Source organism: Dendropsophus ebraccatus, chromosome 2, assembly GCF_027789765.1.
Source record: "Dendropsophus ebraccatus isolate aDenEbr1 chromosome 2, aDenEbr1.pat, whole genome shotgun sequence".
Taxonomy (NCBI): domain Eukaryota; kingdom Metazoa; phylum Chordata; class Amphibia; order Anura; family Hylidae; genus Dendropsophus; species Dendropsophus ebraccatus.
In genome coordinates this window covers 167,783,367-167,801,229 of record NC_091455.1, presented here as the reverse complement: position 1 = coordinate 167,801,229, position 17,863 = coordinate 167,783,367, and the positions used below count along the sequence as shown (strand labels likewise).

Genomic DNA, 17,863 nt, shown 5'->3' with positions numbered 1-17,863 from the left:
CAGAATGGTTCTTTCCTAAACATTTGGCTTCACTGTATTTAATTCATTTAGGGATCAACAGTCACCATGATACACAGCCCCGTTCCAATTCAATTTACACCCAATGTGCAGTCCATTTGCGGAACACAGCCCACACGTTGGCAATGTGCCCATAGGTGTAAGCCCAACGTATTTTAAACCCCTGAGTATACAGTATGTTCCATTTATTTTTCCAAGCACATACAGATAAAAGTGCAAGTAAACAATAAATATTCAGCATTCAAAAAAGGCCAAAAAAGGTTTTTATAGTCTGAAAATAAAAGTAATTTAAGTATAGTTACAGCTGCACTTTCTGTTACTAATCCAAGAGACTTCAGCACTTCCATTCTTTGTGCTAGATATACAGTAATAAGTAAAAAATCCCATAATTCTAACCTGTGTAATACATGAGTTCATGACTTTTCGGGATGTATGCTTTCAGACCAAACATGCTTCACTTCTTTACATCACTGCAATTCAATACAAGTTATTTCTTGCTGTGAACCAAACCCTTTGGGGATAGTCTATTAGCAGAAACTGCTGTCGCCAAAAACTGAAATAGCTCAGAGCGTGTACGGTTTGCCAGTTTCTTAAGAGAAAAGTTAATAGTGATACAAGGTGTATGTAATATACATTCTATAGACTTATTTTCATCATGAAATGTAACCTAAAGCTGATACAAATTGACTGAATTAGACTACAAAGTGAAATGCTAATCATTCCTGGAATCCAACAAAAATCACAATACTGTAAGATTTATATCCCAGGCTGGCCTGGCAATGTATTTAAAAAAAAAAAAAACTCACAAAAATCCTGTAAAGGACCATTAGTTGCACATCCTATGGCCCTATACAGTATATCCACCTGTTATTTTTGTTTAAGATCTTGCTATCATATATTTTTTTAAATTAAATACTGTATATAAATATATTTATTGTGTATGTGTATGAGGAGTAGCACTAATACTGACCACTTTTCAGTTGATTTAGTAGGTGCTAGAGTGGCTGCTATGATGTCTCCCATAGACTACGCATGAGGAAGAGGGAATTCTGCACTTCCGTACCTCTATACCAACTATATACAAGTAGAACCAGCATGAAAGGCATTATAGGGCAGTAGTGAACAATGTAAGCTGGGAATCAGTGGGCAGAGATCTATTACTCACAGTAAATTCTTGTGTAGTCTATTGGCAGTCTCTGAAGCTTTTGGCTCTGTTAACCCCCTCTCCTCTCCCTCTCCCTCATCTCCCTCCTTAAGGACCTATTATACAGAATGATTATCGACTATCGGCTGTTATGGCTGAAAATCTTCCCAGGTAATAGAAGGAACAATGTTGGCTGATCGTTGCTGTTCTTTGTCTTTCAATATGTTGAGTGGCGGCAGCAGACCATTGCCATCTGCTATGGGCTGCCCAGACAATCTAGCAATCACCCGAGCAGCCCCCCCGCAGCTCTTACACTTGCACTTACCCGTTAGCTGCCGTATGCAGTAGTGGCGGCAGTGAGCGGGGAACAGGGAGCAAACGAGCACTGAAAGCGCCCGTTTGCTACTCCAGTCGCCCCATGTAATAGGGGCTTTATTCTGTCCATCATATAGACTTGTCCATCATAAAGACTTATATGGACAGCATGTAAACTAACTGCCAGTCCTTTCTTTTGTCAGACACAAGATAGAATGGTGTATTTCTCAGAGTGAAGTTTTGGGTGGGGAGACTTGATAGGTGGAGCAAGAGGCATTTTTCTCCAATAAGATATATGATAAAATTTCTTACACTCGTGTGTACTGTTCATTTATGCACAGTTTCTTGAAACCACAGTGACCATAGAAGCCTTATTTACATGAATGAGTGAGCACATCAGCTAAAGGGACAGAATACATCATGGAAAATAGGTTTATCCTTGATAATGACATGAAACTATTCACACTACTATTCAGGATTCCGTTTGTATGTCATAGTTCTGTCACTTTTGATGGCAATAAAGACACATAAAAGTCATTTGGGTCTGTGGGCACAGTACAAGTCTGGTACAGAAGGGAAGGGAGATGCAGATGGGAATAAATCCTTGCACGTTATATAAAAATCTAATGGCTAAATGTATTTATGTGACGCTATAGTGTGGCATTTAAAGGGACGTGTGTGATAATCGGGATTATAAACTGCTTTGACAGTGTCCGCTTTAAAGAAAACTGTTACAGACACGGAACAAATCTAAAACACCCACTGTGAGTATCTTGAAAAAATATCATTTTATTTATTATTACTTATTTTCTATGAAACATTGTGAAAACTCAAGCCATTTAGCTTAGTTTAGTGTGTGGTGTTTTTCTGTTCTTGCTGCATGTTTCTCCTGATTTGTTTGTAATCTAACACTTTCATTTCAGGATGGTAGTGCCAACACAAACATTCTTTTGCACGCTGCTTTATTTATCTAGCTCTAAGCAGTTCAACTGTGGAAACTAAATTGACTAATATGTCACTTGTTACCTTTATAATCTGCTGGATTTTACACACATTTATATAATTTTATAGTTTTGTTACTACAAAGTAGCCATGAAGCCTCATGCACACACTTTTAAAAAATATTTGGGCTCATATTGTGCCTTATATTTCCACGGATATTTCTCCGTAGCATGGGGGGGGGGGCATGGCCTCTTCTCGCGTCTAATCTATCATGGTTTATGCCTGGAAAAAGGTGTTAACCATAACAGGAATCTACACCTAGTAGATTTTTTGCATCCAACTTGTGGCAGGCTCAGGTCTCACAAGATTTACTAAGAGGCGTGCGTCTTTTAGGAAATTCAGTTGGGGGGTTGACTTTACAAAGGTAAGTATTGGTTGGGATGTGAGTGACCTCTTTTTCACCCCATGCTACACATCTGCGTGGTTTCTGTATCAAAACCATATGGCTTTGTGAATGTGGAACTTTAGGAACGGAGGCCTGTGAAGCATATGCTAATGCTCTGGGCACCAGGACAACCTATCTGCTCTGGTCAACGAAAGCAGCAGAATAGAACTTTCTAAATTTGCTCTGACACTCTCATCTACATTTACATTAGAGCATTTAACCAGTATGATACTTTCCTTATCTTAACGCAGAAAAGAATATTCCCCCTGTTAATCCTATATTATCATGCAGTTAAGATAATGAATGTTAAATGAAGATGTTCCTCTAACTGAAGAGCCTAAATGGAAAAATGGGCACCAGTCCAGGGTTGAGAGAAATGCATGACTGACAAGCATTCAGAATATTTAAGTCAATGCCAGTAAAAAGAAAAGATATTACATAATTTTTATTAAAATTTTCATAAATCTAAAGAATAATAGACACAATGGTGTTCAAGTGAGCAGATTTATTTCCTTATAGCAATTTTTATAGGTGCGTTTTAATTCTCTTCATGAATAAGTGAAAGTCAGTGGAGTACAATATGTAACTTTTTATGTGTAAAAGGATCATAACTAGAGATGAGCGGAACTTTCGGACTTTTGGTCCGAAAGCCGCTCACTCCAGTGCGATGCCTGCAATCCCCGGTGCATAGTTGCGCTCCGGGAATCTGCGGGAATCTGCGGGTATCTTGAATTCCCTGGAAGATCCTGCCCGCAGATTCCCGGGAGCGCAACTATGCATCCAGGATCACAGGCATCACAGGCATACTAATTGAGCGAAGATGCAGTCAGGGTTCACTCATCCCTAATCATAACCAGGACAGAGAAATAATATGGGGGCATTAGTTAAACCATTGCTTTTTGAATTCTTTTTGAACAAACCGCTTTTTTAATTCGGCTATAATGGTCATGTGCTCCCCAAGTAGGGTGAGGTGGTGCAATGTGACTGTCTACTTTGCAAGTACAGAATGGTTATGGTATAGTGCAGGGGAAATATGCCAAATAAGGCATATAACTGTATATGGTACCTTTTTACATGATTGTGTGTATTTTCTATTTAAATTCTAGTTACGCTATGCATAAAGAACTATCTGCAGTTTAAGGTATACTGTACGTATATTTCAGTCAGTATTGTGGTCCTCATATTGCAACCAAAACCAGGAGTGGATTAAAAACACAGAAAGGATCTGATCACACAATGATGAAATTGAGTGGATGGCCGCCATTTAATGGCAAATATTTGCTGTTATTTTAAAACAACGACTGTTGTATTGAAATAATGGCAGTTATTTGCTGTTATATGGCGGCCATCCACTCAATTTCAACATTGTGTGGACAGAGCTTTTCTGTGTTTTTAATCCACTCCTGGTTTTGGTTGCAATATGAGGACCACAATACTGACTGAAATATACGTAGTGTGAACCCAGCCTCAGTGTGGATAAAAGACATTTTCAGGGTTTGAATAGGTTTAGAAAGGCAACTATAGTGGGTACCCAGCAACATTTCCAAGTTTACCAAGATAACTGTTTTTTGACATTATCACTATGCATAGCAATATTAAAGAGTATTAGAGAAATCTTTTGACAGGTCATAGAGACATGTCAAAAGTATTGATTGGTCGGGGTCTGATCAGGATCATTCTGTTTTTCTTTGCAAGAGTCAAACTGTACACATATACACCAATAAGTAATATTCCTTTTTCTCTCCCAAAGCCAAATATTGTGGTGTTTTTGGAACTAAAACTATTTCACACCAATATGATGATTCCTTTTTTAGTCATTCCTGCCTGAAGATTACACTACAGCGGTGCTGAGAAGCAATGACATGCATCAGACCAGAACTGGAAAAGCACCACTCCTGTAGCTCTGTCCCTGTTTAATACAACGTTCGGCAGTGCTGAAGTTAGAGTTATACTTGGTCAAAATTTGTTCTGCGGGAAAAGCAACCACTTATATAAATGGAGGGCCCCCCCAAAAAATAAGATTTATAGTCAAAGGGAAACTAAATAAGTAAAAAAAAAGAAACTATTATATAAACTACTTTTTAAAAAGAAAAGAAGTTTTCACCATCAGCTTGACTGAAGTTTTTCTTTTATAGGAGCTTGGATACTCTGGAATGAGGATGTTGGTTAGTTATATAATTATGTGTACCAGGGTTCTGGTCCTTTTTATTTGATTTATTCAACATAACTAATTTGGAGTTGTGAAGGATTCCTATCATGATTTGCCATGCACTGATTGGCTGATGAGGAGCAAGGGGAGCTGGGAGCTTCACACAGCCGCGGCGCCGAGCAGGTAATGTATGCTTCGGCCCGGGGCTGCGGGCAGAGGGCGGCAGGGGGTTAAAGGGGCCAGGTCACATACTGTATCTGCTGCGGATCCGGTACGTGTGAAAGCACCCTAAATCAAGAAACAGTATTTGATATAGGTTAGAGTCTCACTGTCTGGTTATTTACGAGGTTTCTATATGTATTCCTGTCTGGAACCACAGATCAGTCTGTTACAGACAAGATTATAAAAACAAACTACAGCCAGCAGTCCAACACCACTGATCACACTTTGCAGGTTGCACATTGCTGTGGCTAATACACAGGTAAAAAAGAGAAAAATAAAACAGCAACCTAAATGGGGCAGGGCTTATATACTCCCTCAGAGGCAGAGAACACATGATAAAAAACTGCTCTTTTTTTTTTTTTTTTTAAATAGATTCTTACTAAACCATTTGATCAAATAGAGTGTACTATTTCACTGTGTTAAGGAGACCTCAGAAAAGAAATAGTCCTACACAATGACTTTTTGACTTACATTAAGCCTAAACTTTGTTTAAAACACTCTCTGAAGATCGGTGAAGTGCAAGCCAAAAGGAGGTAGCCCCCCCCCCTCTCTCTCTCTCTCTCTCTCACACACACACACACACACACACACACACAACACAATAATAATAAAAAAAAAAAAAAAAAAAAAAGGCCAGCACTCCAACAACACTGTTCGCACTGTGCAGGTTGCACTCTGCTATGGCAAATGAAAAGACTAAAAAAAAAATACAAGAGTAAGGCTAGGTTCACACTGGGTTTTTGCAATCCTTTTTTTACATCCGTTTTTTTTTTTTTTTTTTGCAAAAAACTGATGAAAAACGGATGAATAAACGGATGCATTTGTGTGCATCCGTTTTGATCCGTTTTTCCATTGACTTCCATTGTAAAAAAAAAAAAAAAACAGATCAAAATGGATCCATTTTCTTAACGAACACAAAAGTAATGTCAGCTACGTTTGTGTCCATTAATAAAAACGGATACGTTTTGATCCGTTTTTTTTTTTTTACAATGGAAGTCAATGGAAAAACGGATCAAACTGATGCACACAAATACATCCGTTTTTGGCAAAAAAAAAAAAAACGGATTGCAAAAACACAGTGTGACTTACTGTATATACTCCCCTTCTGGCCTTTTTTTTTTTTTAAATATGTGGGGGGTTATGGCTACCTCCTTTTGGCTTGCACTCCACCCATCTCCTGTGGGTGTTTAGTTGGATTCTTCATGCCTAGCTGCAGGCTTAATGTAAGCCTAAGAGAGGCCAGTGTAGTGTATGAAACATCTCTTATCTGAGGTCACATTAACATGGTGAGATGGTACATTTTATTTGATCAAATGGTTTGCTAAGAACCTCGTCTTTGAAAAAATCTCTAGAGCAGTTTTTTATCATGTGTATGACGGAAGGGAGTATATACAGTAAGTCCTGACATTTGCAGGTTGCTGTTGCATTTTTCTCTTTTTTTGTCTGTTAAGAACAAGACTCTGCTGTATCTAAAACAGCAAATAATGTTATGTAATGTAATGATACACACATTGAAGAAAATATAGGTGTAAAAGGAGCATCATATAAATAAATTATTTGAATTAAAGGGGTATTCCTATGTCCTAAAAATGGCTTCTCTTTTATATGTTGTGTGTGTTAAGTAAATCCTATCCTGATTTTTCTCATTTTGTATACATCCTAGGCTGACATTTTAGCCCTGCACTGCCATTCTGTGTAAACCAAGGCAGCCATATCTGTATGCAGTCTGATGCCGCAGTCATATGTTAAGGCCTTATGAGCTTAACGGCCAGACATGATAATATTGCCCTGTATAGTAGGTACAATAATCAGTCAAAGAATTAGCAAAAGCCCATTTGTCAGCTGATCACACCTTTTAATCAGGTTTCATTACCTAGTACAGTGGTGCCTTGGATTACGAGCATAAACATTCAGAAACAGCAGAATATATGATATTATCAGTTACTGTACAATAATGGAGAGGATGGGAAACACAAGGGCTGACAGAGAGTGCAGGGAGTATGAAGGAATGGGCAGGGCAGATGTGGGCACATACATGCAGCACTCGCTGTCTGGGAAGAGAGGGGTTACAATTATGGAGAGATTACCTCCACAGTCCTGTCCCGATGCAAGCCCCAGCCTGAAGTGGATCTGCTATGATTTGGAAGGTGAAGGAGACTTCCTGGGTCTAAATACGGAGCTGTAGACCACCATGCCCTTTCTCCACTCATGCTTCCACCCAGTACAGGGAGCTCTTAAACCAAAGCAATGCTCTTAAACCAAGTCACAATTTTGAAAAACTGTGAGCTCTTAAACCAAAACGCCCTTAACCCAATTTACTCTTAAATTAAGGTACCACTTGTATGTTGGATGTGGCTGACAATAGAAGGGCTGCATCAATGCTCCAGTGTTTGTTCGTGCAGCCCTACCTGTTGACTTCCCCTGGTAATGGTAGAGTCAACCAATCAATACTTCACCAGCTACCCATGGTTTTCCCTGTCCCCACTGCCATGATCCTTAACATTTTATAAGAGGGTTATCATAACAAGTCATAATACCTTTCCAAATGTTTTGGACTCATACATTGCTTATACATTGCTTTCTTTATAGCTGCTAGGAACGTTGGAATTTTTAATAAGGAGCAAAATTGTGGAAAAAAATATCTTAAAAAATGTGTAAACTAAATGTCTTACCAGACAAAACAAAGTTATCTTGCTTATAAATATCTTCTTAGAACCGTTTTTTTTATTTTCTTCTGAAGCTACAACAAAGCTAACAAAATAGACTTGCTTAGTTTAAGTGTCTCTTTTCTACCAAGTGATTCCCTCAGGAACTCACTCATTTGATTCAATGTAATTCAGTAATTATTTATACTGCTAAAATCTTCCAAAATTAGCATAGTCAAGATTAAATGCGAACATAAAACTCACCATGCTCCAATGACTTTTGTTAAGAGCTTGAAATTTAGTTCTTTACACTTCTCTAAGAAAGAACATTTTCATTGAACTAGAGGATATTAGTTGGGCCAACTATTTATTGCTCCATGATTTTACTACCATGAATTACAGTACAAAGTACAGGACAAAACTAAATAACATTTTCTTACATATCACTATAAGGCTATGTTCACACAATGCGCAATGTCAAAAATATTAAAAAGCGTCCGATTTTCATATTTAAAATAACGTCCGTTTTTTGCCGAGATTTAAGTGACTGCAATGCAACGCATTGAAGTCAATAGGAAGACAGACGTCCAATGCACAATGCGGACGTTAAAATAATGAACATGATCATTATTTTCGGATGTCTTTAGCAAACAGCGGACGTTTTTTTATTTGTAGTTCACACACAGTTTTCCTTTTGTCACCGTTCTGTCTTCGTTTTTACTATTGAATTCAATGGACTTTTCAATTAAGCCACAGCCACAGTTCAATTAGTAATTCTAAACTAGTATAATGTACAAACACCCGTCAGTGCACTAAGGGGAGGTCAGGCTGCTAAATAACGTCCGTTATTTTAGACTCAAAATGACGGACGTCATTTTAAAAGGAGAGGAAAAGACGTTGTGTGAACATAGCCAAAGGCTTAAACTCATTGTTAAATATTAGGGGCCGAATAAGCCTAATGGTGGCCATTACAGATGAGTGAACCTTGAACATGATTGGGTCTGTCCAAACCCAAACTATCTGCATTTGATTACCGGTGGCTGAAAAAGTTGGTTACAGCCCTAGGAAGTCCTGAAAAAGTCCTAGGGCTACATCAAACTCCTTCAGTCACTGGTAATCAAATGCAGAGGGTTCGGGTTCAGGTGTGCCTGAGATTCGCTCATCTCTAATGCCACATTAAACATTAAATTTGTCAATAATGCTTGCCAAAGGGCAAATCTCCTCTCGAAAGCAGTGGTGATACCTGTGAAAAGGGAAGACCTTCCCAAGTTTGAATTTGACTTAGAGTAGTCCTTTAAGTGAAAACATATGTAGGATTAGAAGAAAAGGTGTAGGATAGGTGACTTTACAAGTGCTGGGGTCCTGTGTTCAAATCCCACCAAGGGCAACATCTGCAAAGAGTTTGTATGTTCTCTCCGTGTTTGTGTGGGTTGCCTCCGGGTACTCCAGTTTCCTCCCACACCCAAAAACATACAGATAGGTGAATTTAGATTGTGAGCCCTATCGGGGACAGGAAGCAATAATTGGCAAAAAAAAACCTATGTGAAGTGCTGCGGAATCTGTGTGCGCAATGCAAATAAAAGCATTTTTATTATTATTATTATTATTATTATTATTATTATTATTATTATTATTATTATTATTATTATTATTATTAAGTGCTGGAGGCAGCATTAGAAGGAAAACATTGGTGAATAAACTCCATTCTTCATTTGGCATATTACAAAGCTGCTTCTAGTTCTTTTTATTGTTGGATCGAAGAGACATGGGGCACAGATTATTACTGACATGATATTTACACCACCAAGATTAACAGAACAAACTCTTGGCCCTTTGCTTTCACTATACCAAAGAACCAACCTAAATATTTTTTTTTAGAATCGGCGGCAAAATAATCAAACGTAAAGTCTATTGGTTTTGGCCACTATTATGTGTCTACCAAATTGGCCATTCTTTTGTGACTTTACAGGCTTGTTATTCCTATGTATTGAAAAAAAAATGCATGACCACCTCTGTTCAGGTGCAATCATGACCATGTTAGTGTAGTAGTGTTTTGTTTTTAAAGTGGTACTCGAGCTAAAAATAAACTTTTTAAAATTAACTGGTTTTAGAAAGTTATATAGATTTGTAATTTACTTCTATTTAAAAATATCAAGCTTTCCGGTAATTAGGTGCAGAAACTGTCCAGAGCAGCAGCGTATCCCCTTAGAAAACATCGCCTGCATAGGACAGTTCCTGTCACAGATAGAATTGTCAGACTGGAGAGAATATACCACTTTTTGCAGGACATACAGCAGCTGATAAGTACTGGAAGACTTGAGATTTTTAAATAACAATCATTTACAAATCTGTATAACTTTCTGACCCCCGTTTATTTGAAATGTTCTTTTCTTTCTGACAAAGTACTCCTTTAACTATATCTACTAATAGACTTCATGGTGTGGGGTAAGTAGAATCTGTTATGAGGCCAACAAAGCTACATAGGCAAAGCATATCAGATGAGTTTTGATCCATAGGATTAGCTTTAATAGGCCAATTTCTGATGGCTAATATACATACTAGTATACAGAAAGGAACATGGTGAAAGCAATAAAGTCATGTATTAATAAGACAAGGTTGTGCCATACAATAATAATGTGCACATTTGAGAACCTGAAACAAGTACATGCCAAAAATCTGCAGTTGCTTCTTCTGCATCTTCACTTACTGCATGTTACCCTAACAGTCTAGATATAACCTTCATTATCAATAGACCCTATACTGAATATCTGGCCTCCCCTATTCTAGAGCAATATTTTGTGAGCTACTCATATATTGTGGGATGTTACCTTATTATCGTGGGATCAACCTTATTTCTTGTACATGTTTAGGCTGCGTTCACACTACGTATATTTCAGTCAGTATTGTGGTCCTCATATTGCAACCAAAACCAGGAGTGGATTAAAAACACAGAAAGGATCTGTTCACACAATGTTGAAATTGAGTGGATGGCCGCCATTTAATGGCAAATATTTGATGTTATTTTAAAACAACGGCTGTTATATTGAAATAATGGCAGTTATTTACTGTTATATGGCGGCCATCCACTCAATTTCAACATTGTGTGGACAGAGCCTTTCTGTGTTTTCAATCCACTCCTGGTTTTGGTTGCAATATGAGGACAGCAATACTGACTGAAATATACATAGTGTGAACATAGCCTAACGTTAACATACAAAGAAGAAAGTCCATTGAGCAATAGTGAACAATTACACAAAGGGGAAAAAGTGTTTTGATTTTTGTAGGACATTTTCTTCTACCATTAGGGTTGCCAAAATTAGATGGTAAAAATTAAAGTCTTTTCGGTAAACAACACAAGGTGATGTTTGATAAAAAAAAAAACATTCTGAATGCATCTAGAATTTTAAAATCAATTTCTTCAAATGCCAGAAAATTCTGTCATCTAAAGTACAAGGTCTCCAATAACAAGACAAAGTATCGGCACAGCAGAGATTACTTTCTAGGAAGATTTACTCTTTGCTAGCATGCAAAGGGTTAATATTTGCAAGTGTATAAAACAGTTCAAACTTCTTGTGAGGTGCTCAGCTAGTAAAGTATAGGCTTTTACTTCACAACATTCTGTAATAAGAGGATAGGGGCACTCACCACTCTTGTAGTAGTTCCAAAGTTCCTTTATTTGTTAAAAAGATTATTACATTATTACAGCAGGTGAGACGCCAGTGAAAAATAATGGGGGACATTTATCAAGGGGTTTGCGCCTAATTTTTGGTGAATAATTGCATTTTTCACACCTGTCAAGTATTCGACAGGTGAATATATTTAGATGCAACTTTTTTGTAATCTGCCTGTTTTAAGTATTCACCCAAAAGTTTGCATAACCCGGGATTAGCGCCCAATTTATCATTTGCGACTTTTTAACCCCTTCGGGACCAGGCTAAATTTCGTTTTTGCGTTTTCGTTTTTTCCTCCTTGTGCTTAAAAGGCCATAGCACTTGCATTTTTACACCTATAGACCAACATGAGCCCCTATTTTTTGCGTCACTAATTGTACTTTGCAATGAAAGGCTGAACTTTTGCATAAAATATGCTGGGAAACCAGAAAATAATTATATACGCAGTGAAATGGAAAAAAAGAAACACAATTCTTTTTCTTTGGGGGGATTGTGTTTTTACGCCATGTGTCCTATGGAAAAACTGTCTTGTTATATATGTCCCTCAAGTAGTTACAATTAAAATGATATATAACATGTATAACTTTTCTTTTATCTGATGGCCTGTAAAAAATTCAAACCATTGTTAACAAATATATGTTCCTTAAAATCACACCATTCCCAGGCTTACAGCGCTTTTATCCTTTGGTCTATGGGGCTGTGTGAGGAGTCATTTTTTTGCGCCATGATGTGTTCTTTCTATCGGTACCTTGATGGCACATATACGACTTTTTGATCGCTTTTTATTACAATTTTTCTGGATTTGATACGACCAAAAATGCGCAATTTTGCACTTTGGGATTTTTTGTGCTTACGCCGTTTACCGTACGAGATCAGGAATATGATTAATTAATAGTTCGGGCGATTACGCACGCGGCGATACCAAACATGTTTGTTTATTTATTTATTTGTTTACATTTATTTATAACCTGGGAAAAGGGGGGGTGATTCAGACTTTTATTAGGGGAGGGGGCTTTTTATTGACAACAACACTTTATTTATTTTTTTTACACATATACTAGAAGCCCCCCCTGGGGGACTTCTACTATATACACTTTGATCTCTCATTGAGATCTTTGCTGTATAGTTATACAGCAAAGATCAATGAGATCGGCACTCGTTTGCTTTTGGCTGCTGCAGCCGAAAACAAACGAGTGCCGAGCAGGGGATGGCCGGCTTCACCACTAGACATCAGGGAACGGCTTAATCCGGTAATCGGAGGCAGCTGTCATCTTTGACAGCTGCCTCCGATTATCTATTTAGCGGGCACGGTGATCGGACCATGCCCGCTAATAGCCGCGATCCCGGGCTACATGAGGCACCCGGGATCGCGGCGGTTCAAAGCGGGGTCGCCCGCTCTGAACGCTCGCACCCGCATGAGGACGTACAGTTATGTCCTCGTGCGGGAAAGGGTTAAAAAGTCGCATAAACAGACGCACGGTTACGTCTGGTCAGAACCAAGTGAATAAAACTGCGCAATTTTTTCATAGTTGTGCCTTTTTTGCGCCTTTTTATTTAGATGCATTTACTATGACAGTGCTACATGTTAATTAATCAGTCACAAGGTATTAGAACAAAATACACACCAATCCCCATTAGAATAGTTATTAGACTCCTTAGTAAATGCCGGTTACAGCTGTTTCAAGCTCTCCCAGCACTTCTACAGCCCCCTGTGGGTCTGTGGGAACTTTGGAATTACTACAAGAGTGGTGAGTGCCGCTATCCTCTTTTTACAGAATGTTGTAAAGTACAAGGTCTAATTTTACAGAATAGGCTTCTGACATGATATGTGTACAATGCAAAGAACTGGTAATTCTATGCTCCTTGAATTAACTCGGGAGACATTGCTTCCAAGCTTTGTCTAAACATACAGTTTCAGTCCTGAGAAGGGACAGTACATTGGAGATTTTATTATTCTTTTTTTTTTTTTTTATTACTTGTAAAACATGTAATTTGATCATAGCTAATCTAACATGCCATTCTTCTTACGGACAAACAAAATAACAAACAATAATTATACAGGAATGATGACAAGACTGTATCGTATAATACTTGAGATACAAATCAAGAGTTTAGATCAGAAGACATAAGGTGTCACAACAAAATATCAAAGCTAAATATGTGTATTCTAATACAATGGGGGGAAAAAAAATCAATGTTATGTAATTTATATACCTCGCTGTAATTATAGGTCTGCAGAAGCGATCTCTGTCAGTCTCTGCTACTATGTGCGGTAATTGTGGTAATTTAAGTCATTCGTTTCCAATTCTGATAAATTCAGCCTATTTCTGTCATAGATCTAAGCTCTACATCCAAACAATACTTCACTCAAAGCCAAACCCAATCTTCCTGGGTAAAGGTAAAGCTTTGCCCTGATAAAAACTGTATATTTAAATTTATGTCAACATATGCAAATAAAAAAAAAAAGTAGTTTACAAAGGGCAATGATTGGTTAAATATTCACCAAACCAGGTGTAAAGTAATACCTAATGTACATGGCGGTAATTACGTGCTTATTTGAAGAGGTTGTCCAACGAATATTTATACCCTTAACAGGATATGCATTAAGTTTATGACTGGTGGGGTCGATCCCTATACCCTGAGTTTTGTATATGGCTTTTTTCCAGAATTTCCTTTGGCAGTAAATAGAGTGGAAGCAGAGTGATCAGCACTCTACTACAATGGGAACCCTGTTCTCAAGTTGATTGTGTTCTCCCATTAATTGTGTATCAAGCACACATACACTTAACCCTTTTTCTGTGGATAAAGGATGTGTTGTTGGTCGGACAACACCTTTAGGCTATGTTTCCACAACGTCAAAAATAGAGACAAGGCGGACGATTTTCTTATTTAAAATAACGTCCGTTTTTGCCGCAATTTAATTGACTGCAATGGCAATGCATTGGAGTCAATGGGAAGACAAACGTCCAATGCACACCATGCATTGAAAAACGGACGTTTTTGAAAAACGGACGTTATAACATCTATAGTGAATGTATGAATAGTTATCTCTGAAGTAAAGTACTTTGCGACTGAAAAAATGACATGTCATTCCCTAATTGAAGAATCTGAGGTTCCATGGGGATCCAAAGAATAGAGACTAATAATATACTATCATATATGTGCCAACAAACACTTAGGGGGAAAATTATTGTTTGTCTATTAGCTGGAACAGACGTAGTCTTTTCTACATAGATTTTTTTTTTACATTTTATGCACAAATAGACAAATGTAAAATAATCGCAGAAAATAAATATTCGACCAGTGAATACTCATTGGTAAATACCACTATGTTTTTAAAATGTCACAAACACTTTATATATACCTAAAAATGGGTGCAAAAACCTTGATCAATGCCCCTATAAGATTAAAGTTTAAGATTACTGGGGCTATTCACTTTTCCTAGGATGGGGGGGGGGGGGGGGGGGGGGTCATTTGGAGTCAGCATTTTAATTGTTTCCCAATACTAGCAGCCTACCAAAGACAAATATTCTTTTGTTCAACATTCCAACATTCTGGCGGTGTAAGAGTAATAGTATTGCTTTAATTAAACTTTTAAACCCAATCCCTTAAGTGGTAACATGAACTACAGTATGTGAATGTGTTATCAGATGCTTAGCCACATGATAAGAACTAAAAAAAAATAATCAATAATTTATTACATCAACAGTTCATCTCTAAAAGACGTTAATCATTATGGGATGCAGATTCAGATCACAGTTATTACTTCCAGAAAAGCCTTTGTGACTAGAATGCCGACATGTTTTTAATTATATAATAATGATATATAAAAAAAAAAAGCTAATGAGAAGTGTGAGATGATTAAAGAATTAAAGAGAAAACATATAATTTTGCCTCACCCTAAACTTAGAGTTGCTTCTATTATACAATACTGATACATTAATAAGTCACAATGATATCAATATATCTCTTCAAAACCAGTTTGTTTGTTTTTTGTTTTTTGTTTTTAAGAAAATAACTACAATACTTCAAACACCACATTGTATAGGCTGCCAATGTTTCATACGGCTATGTTCACACTGTGTAAAAAAAAAAAAGGCAGTTTGTCCACTGAATGTCCACTGAAATATCATTGAACTCAATTAAATGCGTTGAAGTACATTGAGTGACGGCCGCCCGATACACTATGGGGGAGATTTATCAAACTATTGTAAAGTAGAAATGTCTTAGTTGCCCCTAGCAACCAATCAGATTCCACTTTTCATTCCTCACAGATTCTTTGAACTGGTACTTTACACCAGTTTAATAAATCTCCCCCATAGTGTATTGAATAAAGGACATTGTTCATCAAATTAATGTTTATTACAATTGTTTGAGAATGTTATTTTGTAAACAACAGACATTATTTTTAGTAATTCACACATATTTTTTGCTGTACTTTCACTGTTCCTCGAGCGGAGTTGGCGGCAGCGGACAAGCGTGCGTCCTCTCTATTCACTTACAGCAGCACACTGAGCACGGTGGGTTTCCGCGGCGGAAATTTCCGCTGCAGAATTCCGACGATCTTGCTCAGTGTGAACTGGCCCTTATGGTGGACACCAGAGTATGTAAAAAAGGAGGTTTCTTTGCGACCGAAAGCAATGGCTGTTGTTTTGGATGTCAAATAACAGCCAGAGAAAAACTTAGTGGAAACATAGCCTATGGCTATGTTCACACAACATCAAAAATAGAGAAAAGGCGGACGATTCTGAAATTTAAATGGCAAAGCATTGAAGTCAATGGGAAGACAGACGTCCAAAGCACACAATGTATTGAATAACGTTTTTACCACAGTTGTCAAAATAATGAACATGATCATTATTTTCGGTCATCTTTTGCAAACAGCGGACGTTTTTTATTAGTTGTTCATACACAGTATTTCTTTTGTCACCGTTCTGTCTCAGTTTTCACTATTAAATTCAATGGACTTTTCAATTAGGCCGCAACTAGGGCAAAAAGGGCAATTAGTAACCAAACTAAAATAATATACCAGCAGCCGTCATTGCACTAAGTGGAGGCAAGGCTGCTAAATGACGTCCGTTATTTTAGACTCAAAATAACAGACGTCATTTTAAAAGGAGCTGAAAAAACATTGTTTGAACATAGCCTATCCCTGAATTGCAATGTCTGTTAATGTAAAAACACAACGTACAAAACTCTAGTATCTGAACAAAATATACAATCGTAACTATTATATGGTTAGTTAGTGATGTGGTTGCTCAAAGCTTTGCACTATCGCCTTGTAGCACTGAGATCCTTTCGATATTTTGATTATTTTAAGTCGCATTAATTTTAAGTAGCTTTACATCTGCCCATTTATTGTTAGTATGTGGTAACTACTCTAATACACATATAATAGAGCTCTGAGAAATTACGTAATGTTACAGTAATTAATATTAATTAATGTAATGTGCTTGGCCTAAGGAGGCTTTGTTACTTGAGTCGAGTACTTGAGCATTAAAAAATGCTCAACTTGAGCAACAAGTTATCTGAGTCTCTGATATACATTGTTAAAACTGAAATATATTGGACCTTAATATCTTTATGGTGATTTCTCTACATTGGTGGAGCTTCTACTCTTTTTAACTGTATTGGTAACATACTTGTTTGATCATCATGTATGTTTTAGTTTATTGGGAGGTAAAGCTCTTAAGCTCACTCATCTGTTGTTAGATCTGATGGGTTATAGGTTGTTTTGTGAGAAAGGAACATTAAACGCTTTATTAGAAAAGATACTCTGTTGCTTAATTTTTTAAAGTCGTTCTAAATACCCTAACCTAGAGATAAGTATGTGGAGAAGTATGTGCACTGTGGCATGACAGCAAGGTTACGATTCAGGGAAGAAACCAGGATTAAATCAATGGGAGACAAAAACAGTACAGGACTATGTTCACACATAGGGGGGAATAAGGGCTATGCACCTATTTTTAGGTAAATTATTGGTCTAAGTTCTATTTATCAACAAGTATTCGACGGGCAAATATTTTTTAGTTGCAACTTTTTTTTTTTTTTTTTAATCTGCCTGTTTTGAGTATTCACCAAAAAGTTTGCATAATCCGGGATTAGCGCCCAATTTAACATTTGCAACTTTTTAAAAAGTTGCTCTAACAGGTGCAGGCCTTTGTCTGGTCAGTAGGCCTGCTTTTTTGTGACTTTTTCTGCTACTTTTTCCTTAGATAGTCTATGTTCACACATTTTTTCATCTCTGTTTAAAATGACGTCCGTTATTTTGAGTCTAAAATAACAGACATCATTTAGCTGTCTGGCTGTTGG

General features: G+C 37.4%; 1 protein-coding gene across 2 annotated transcripts in view; it reads right to left on the bottom strand.

The window, feature by feature from the left end:
• ZNF385D (zinc finger protein 385D) overlaps positions 1–17,863 on the bottom strand; it is a 269,331-nt gene that overhangs the window by 169,193 nt on the left and 82,275 nt on the right. The gene's annotated exons all lie outside the window — the stretch shown is intronic.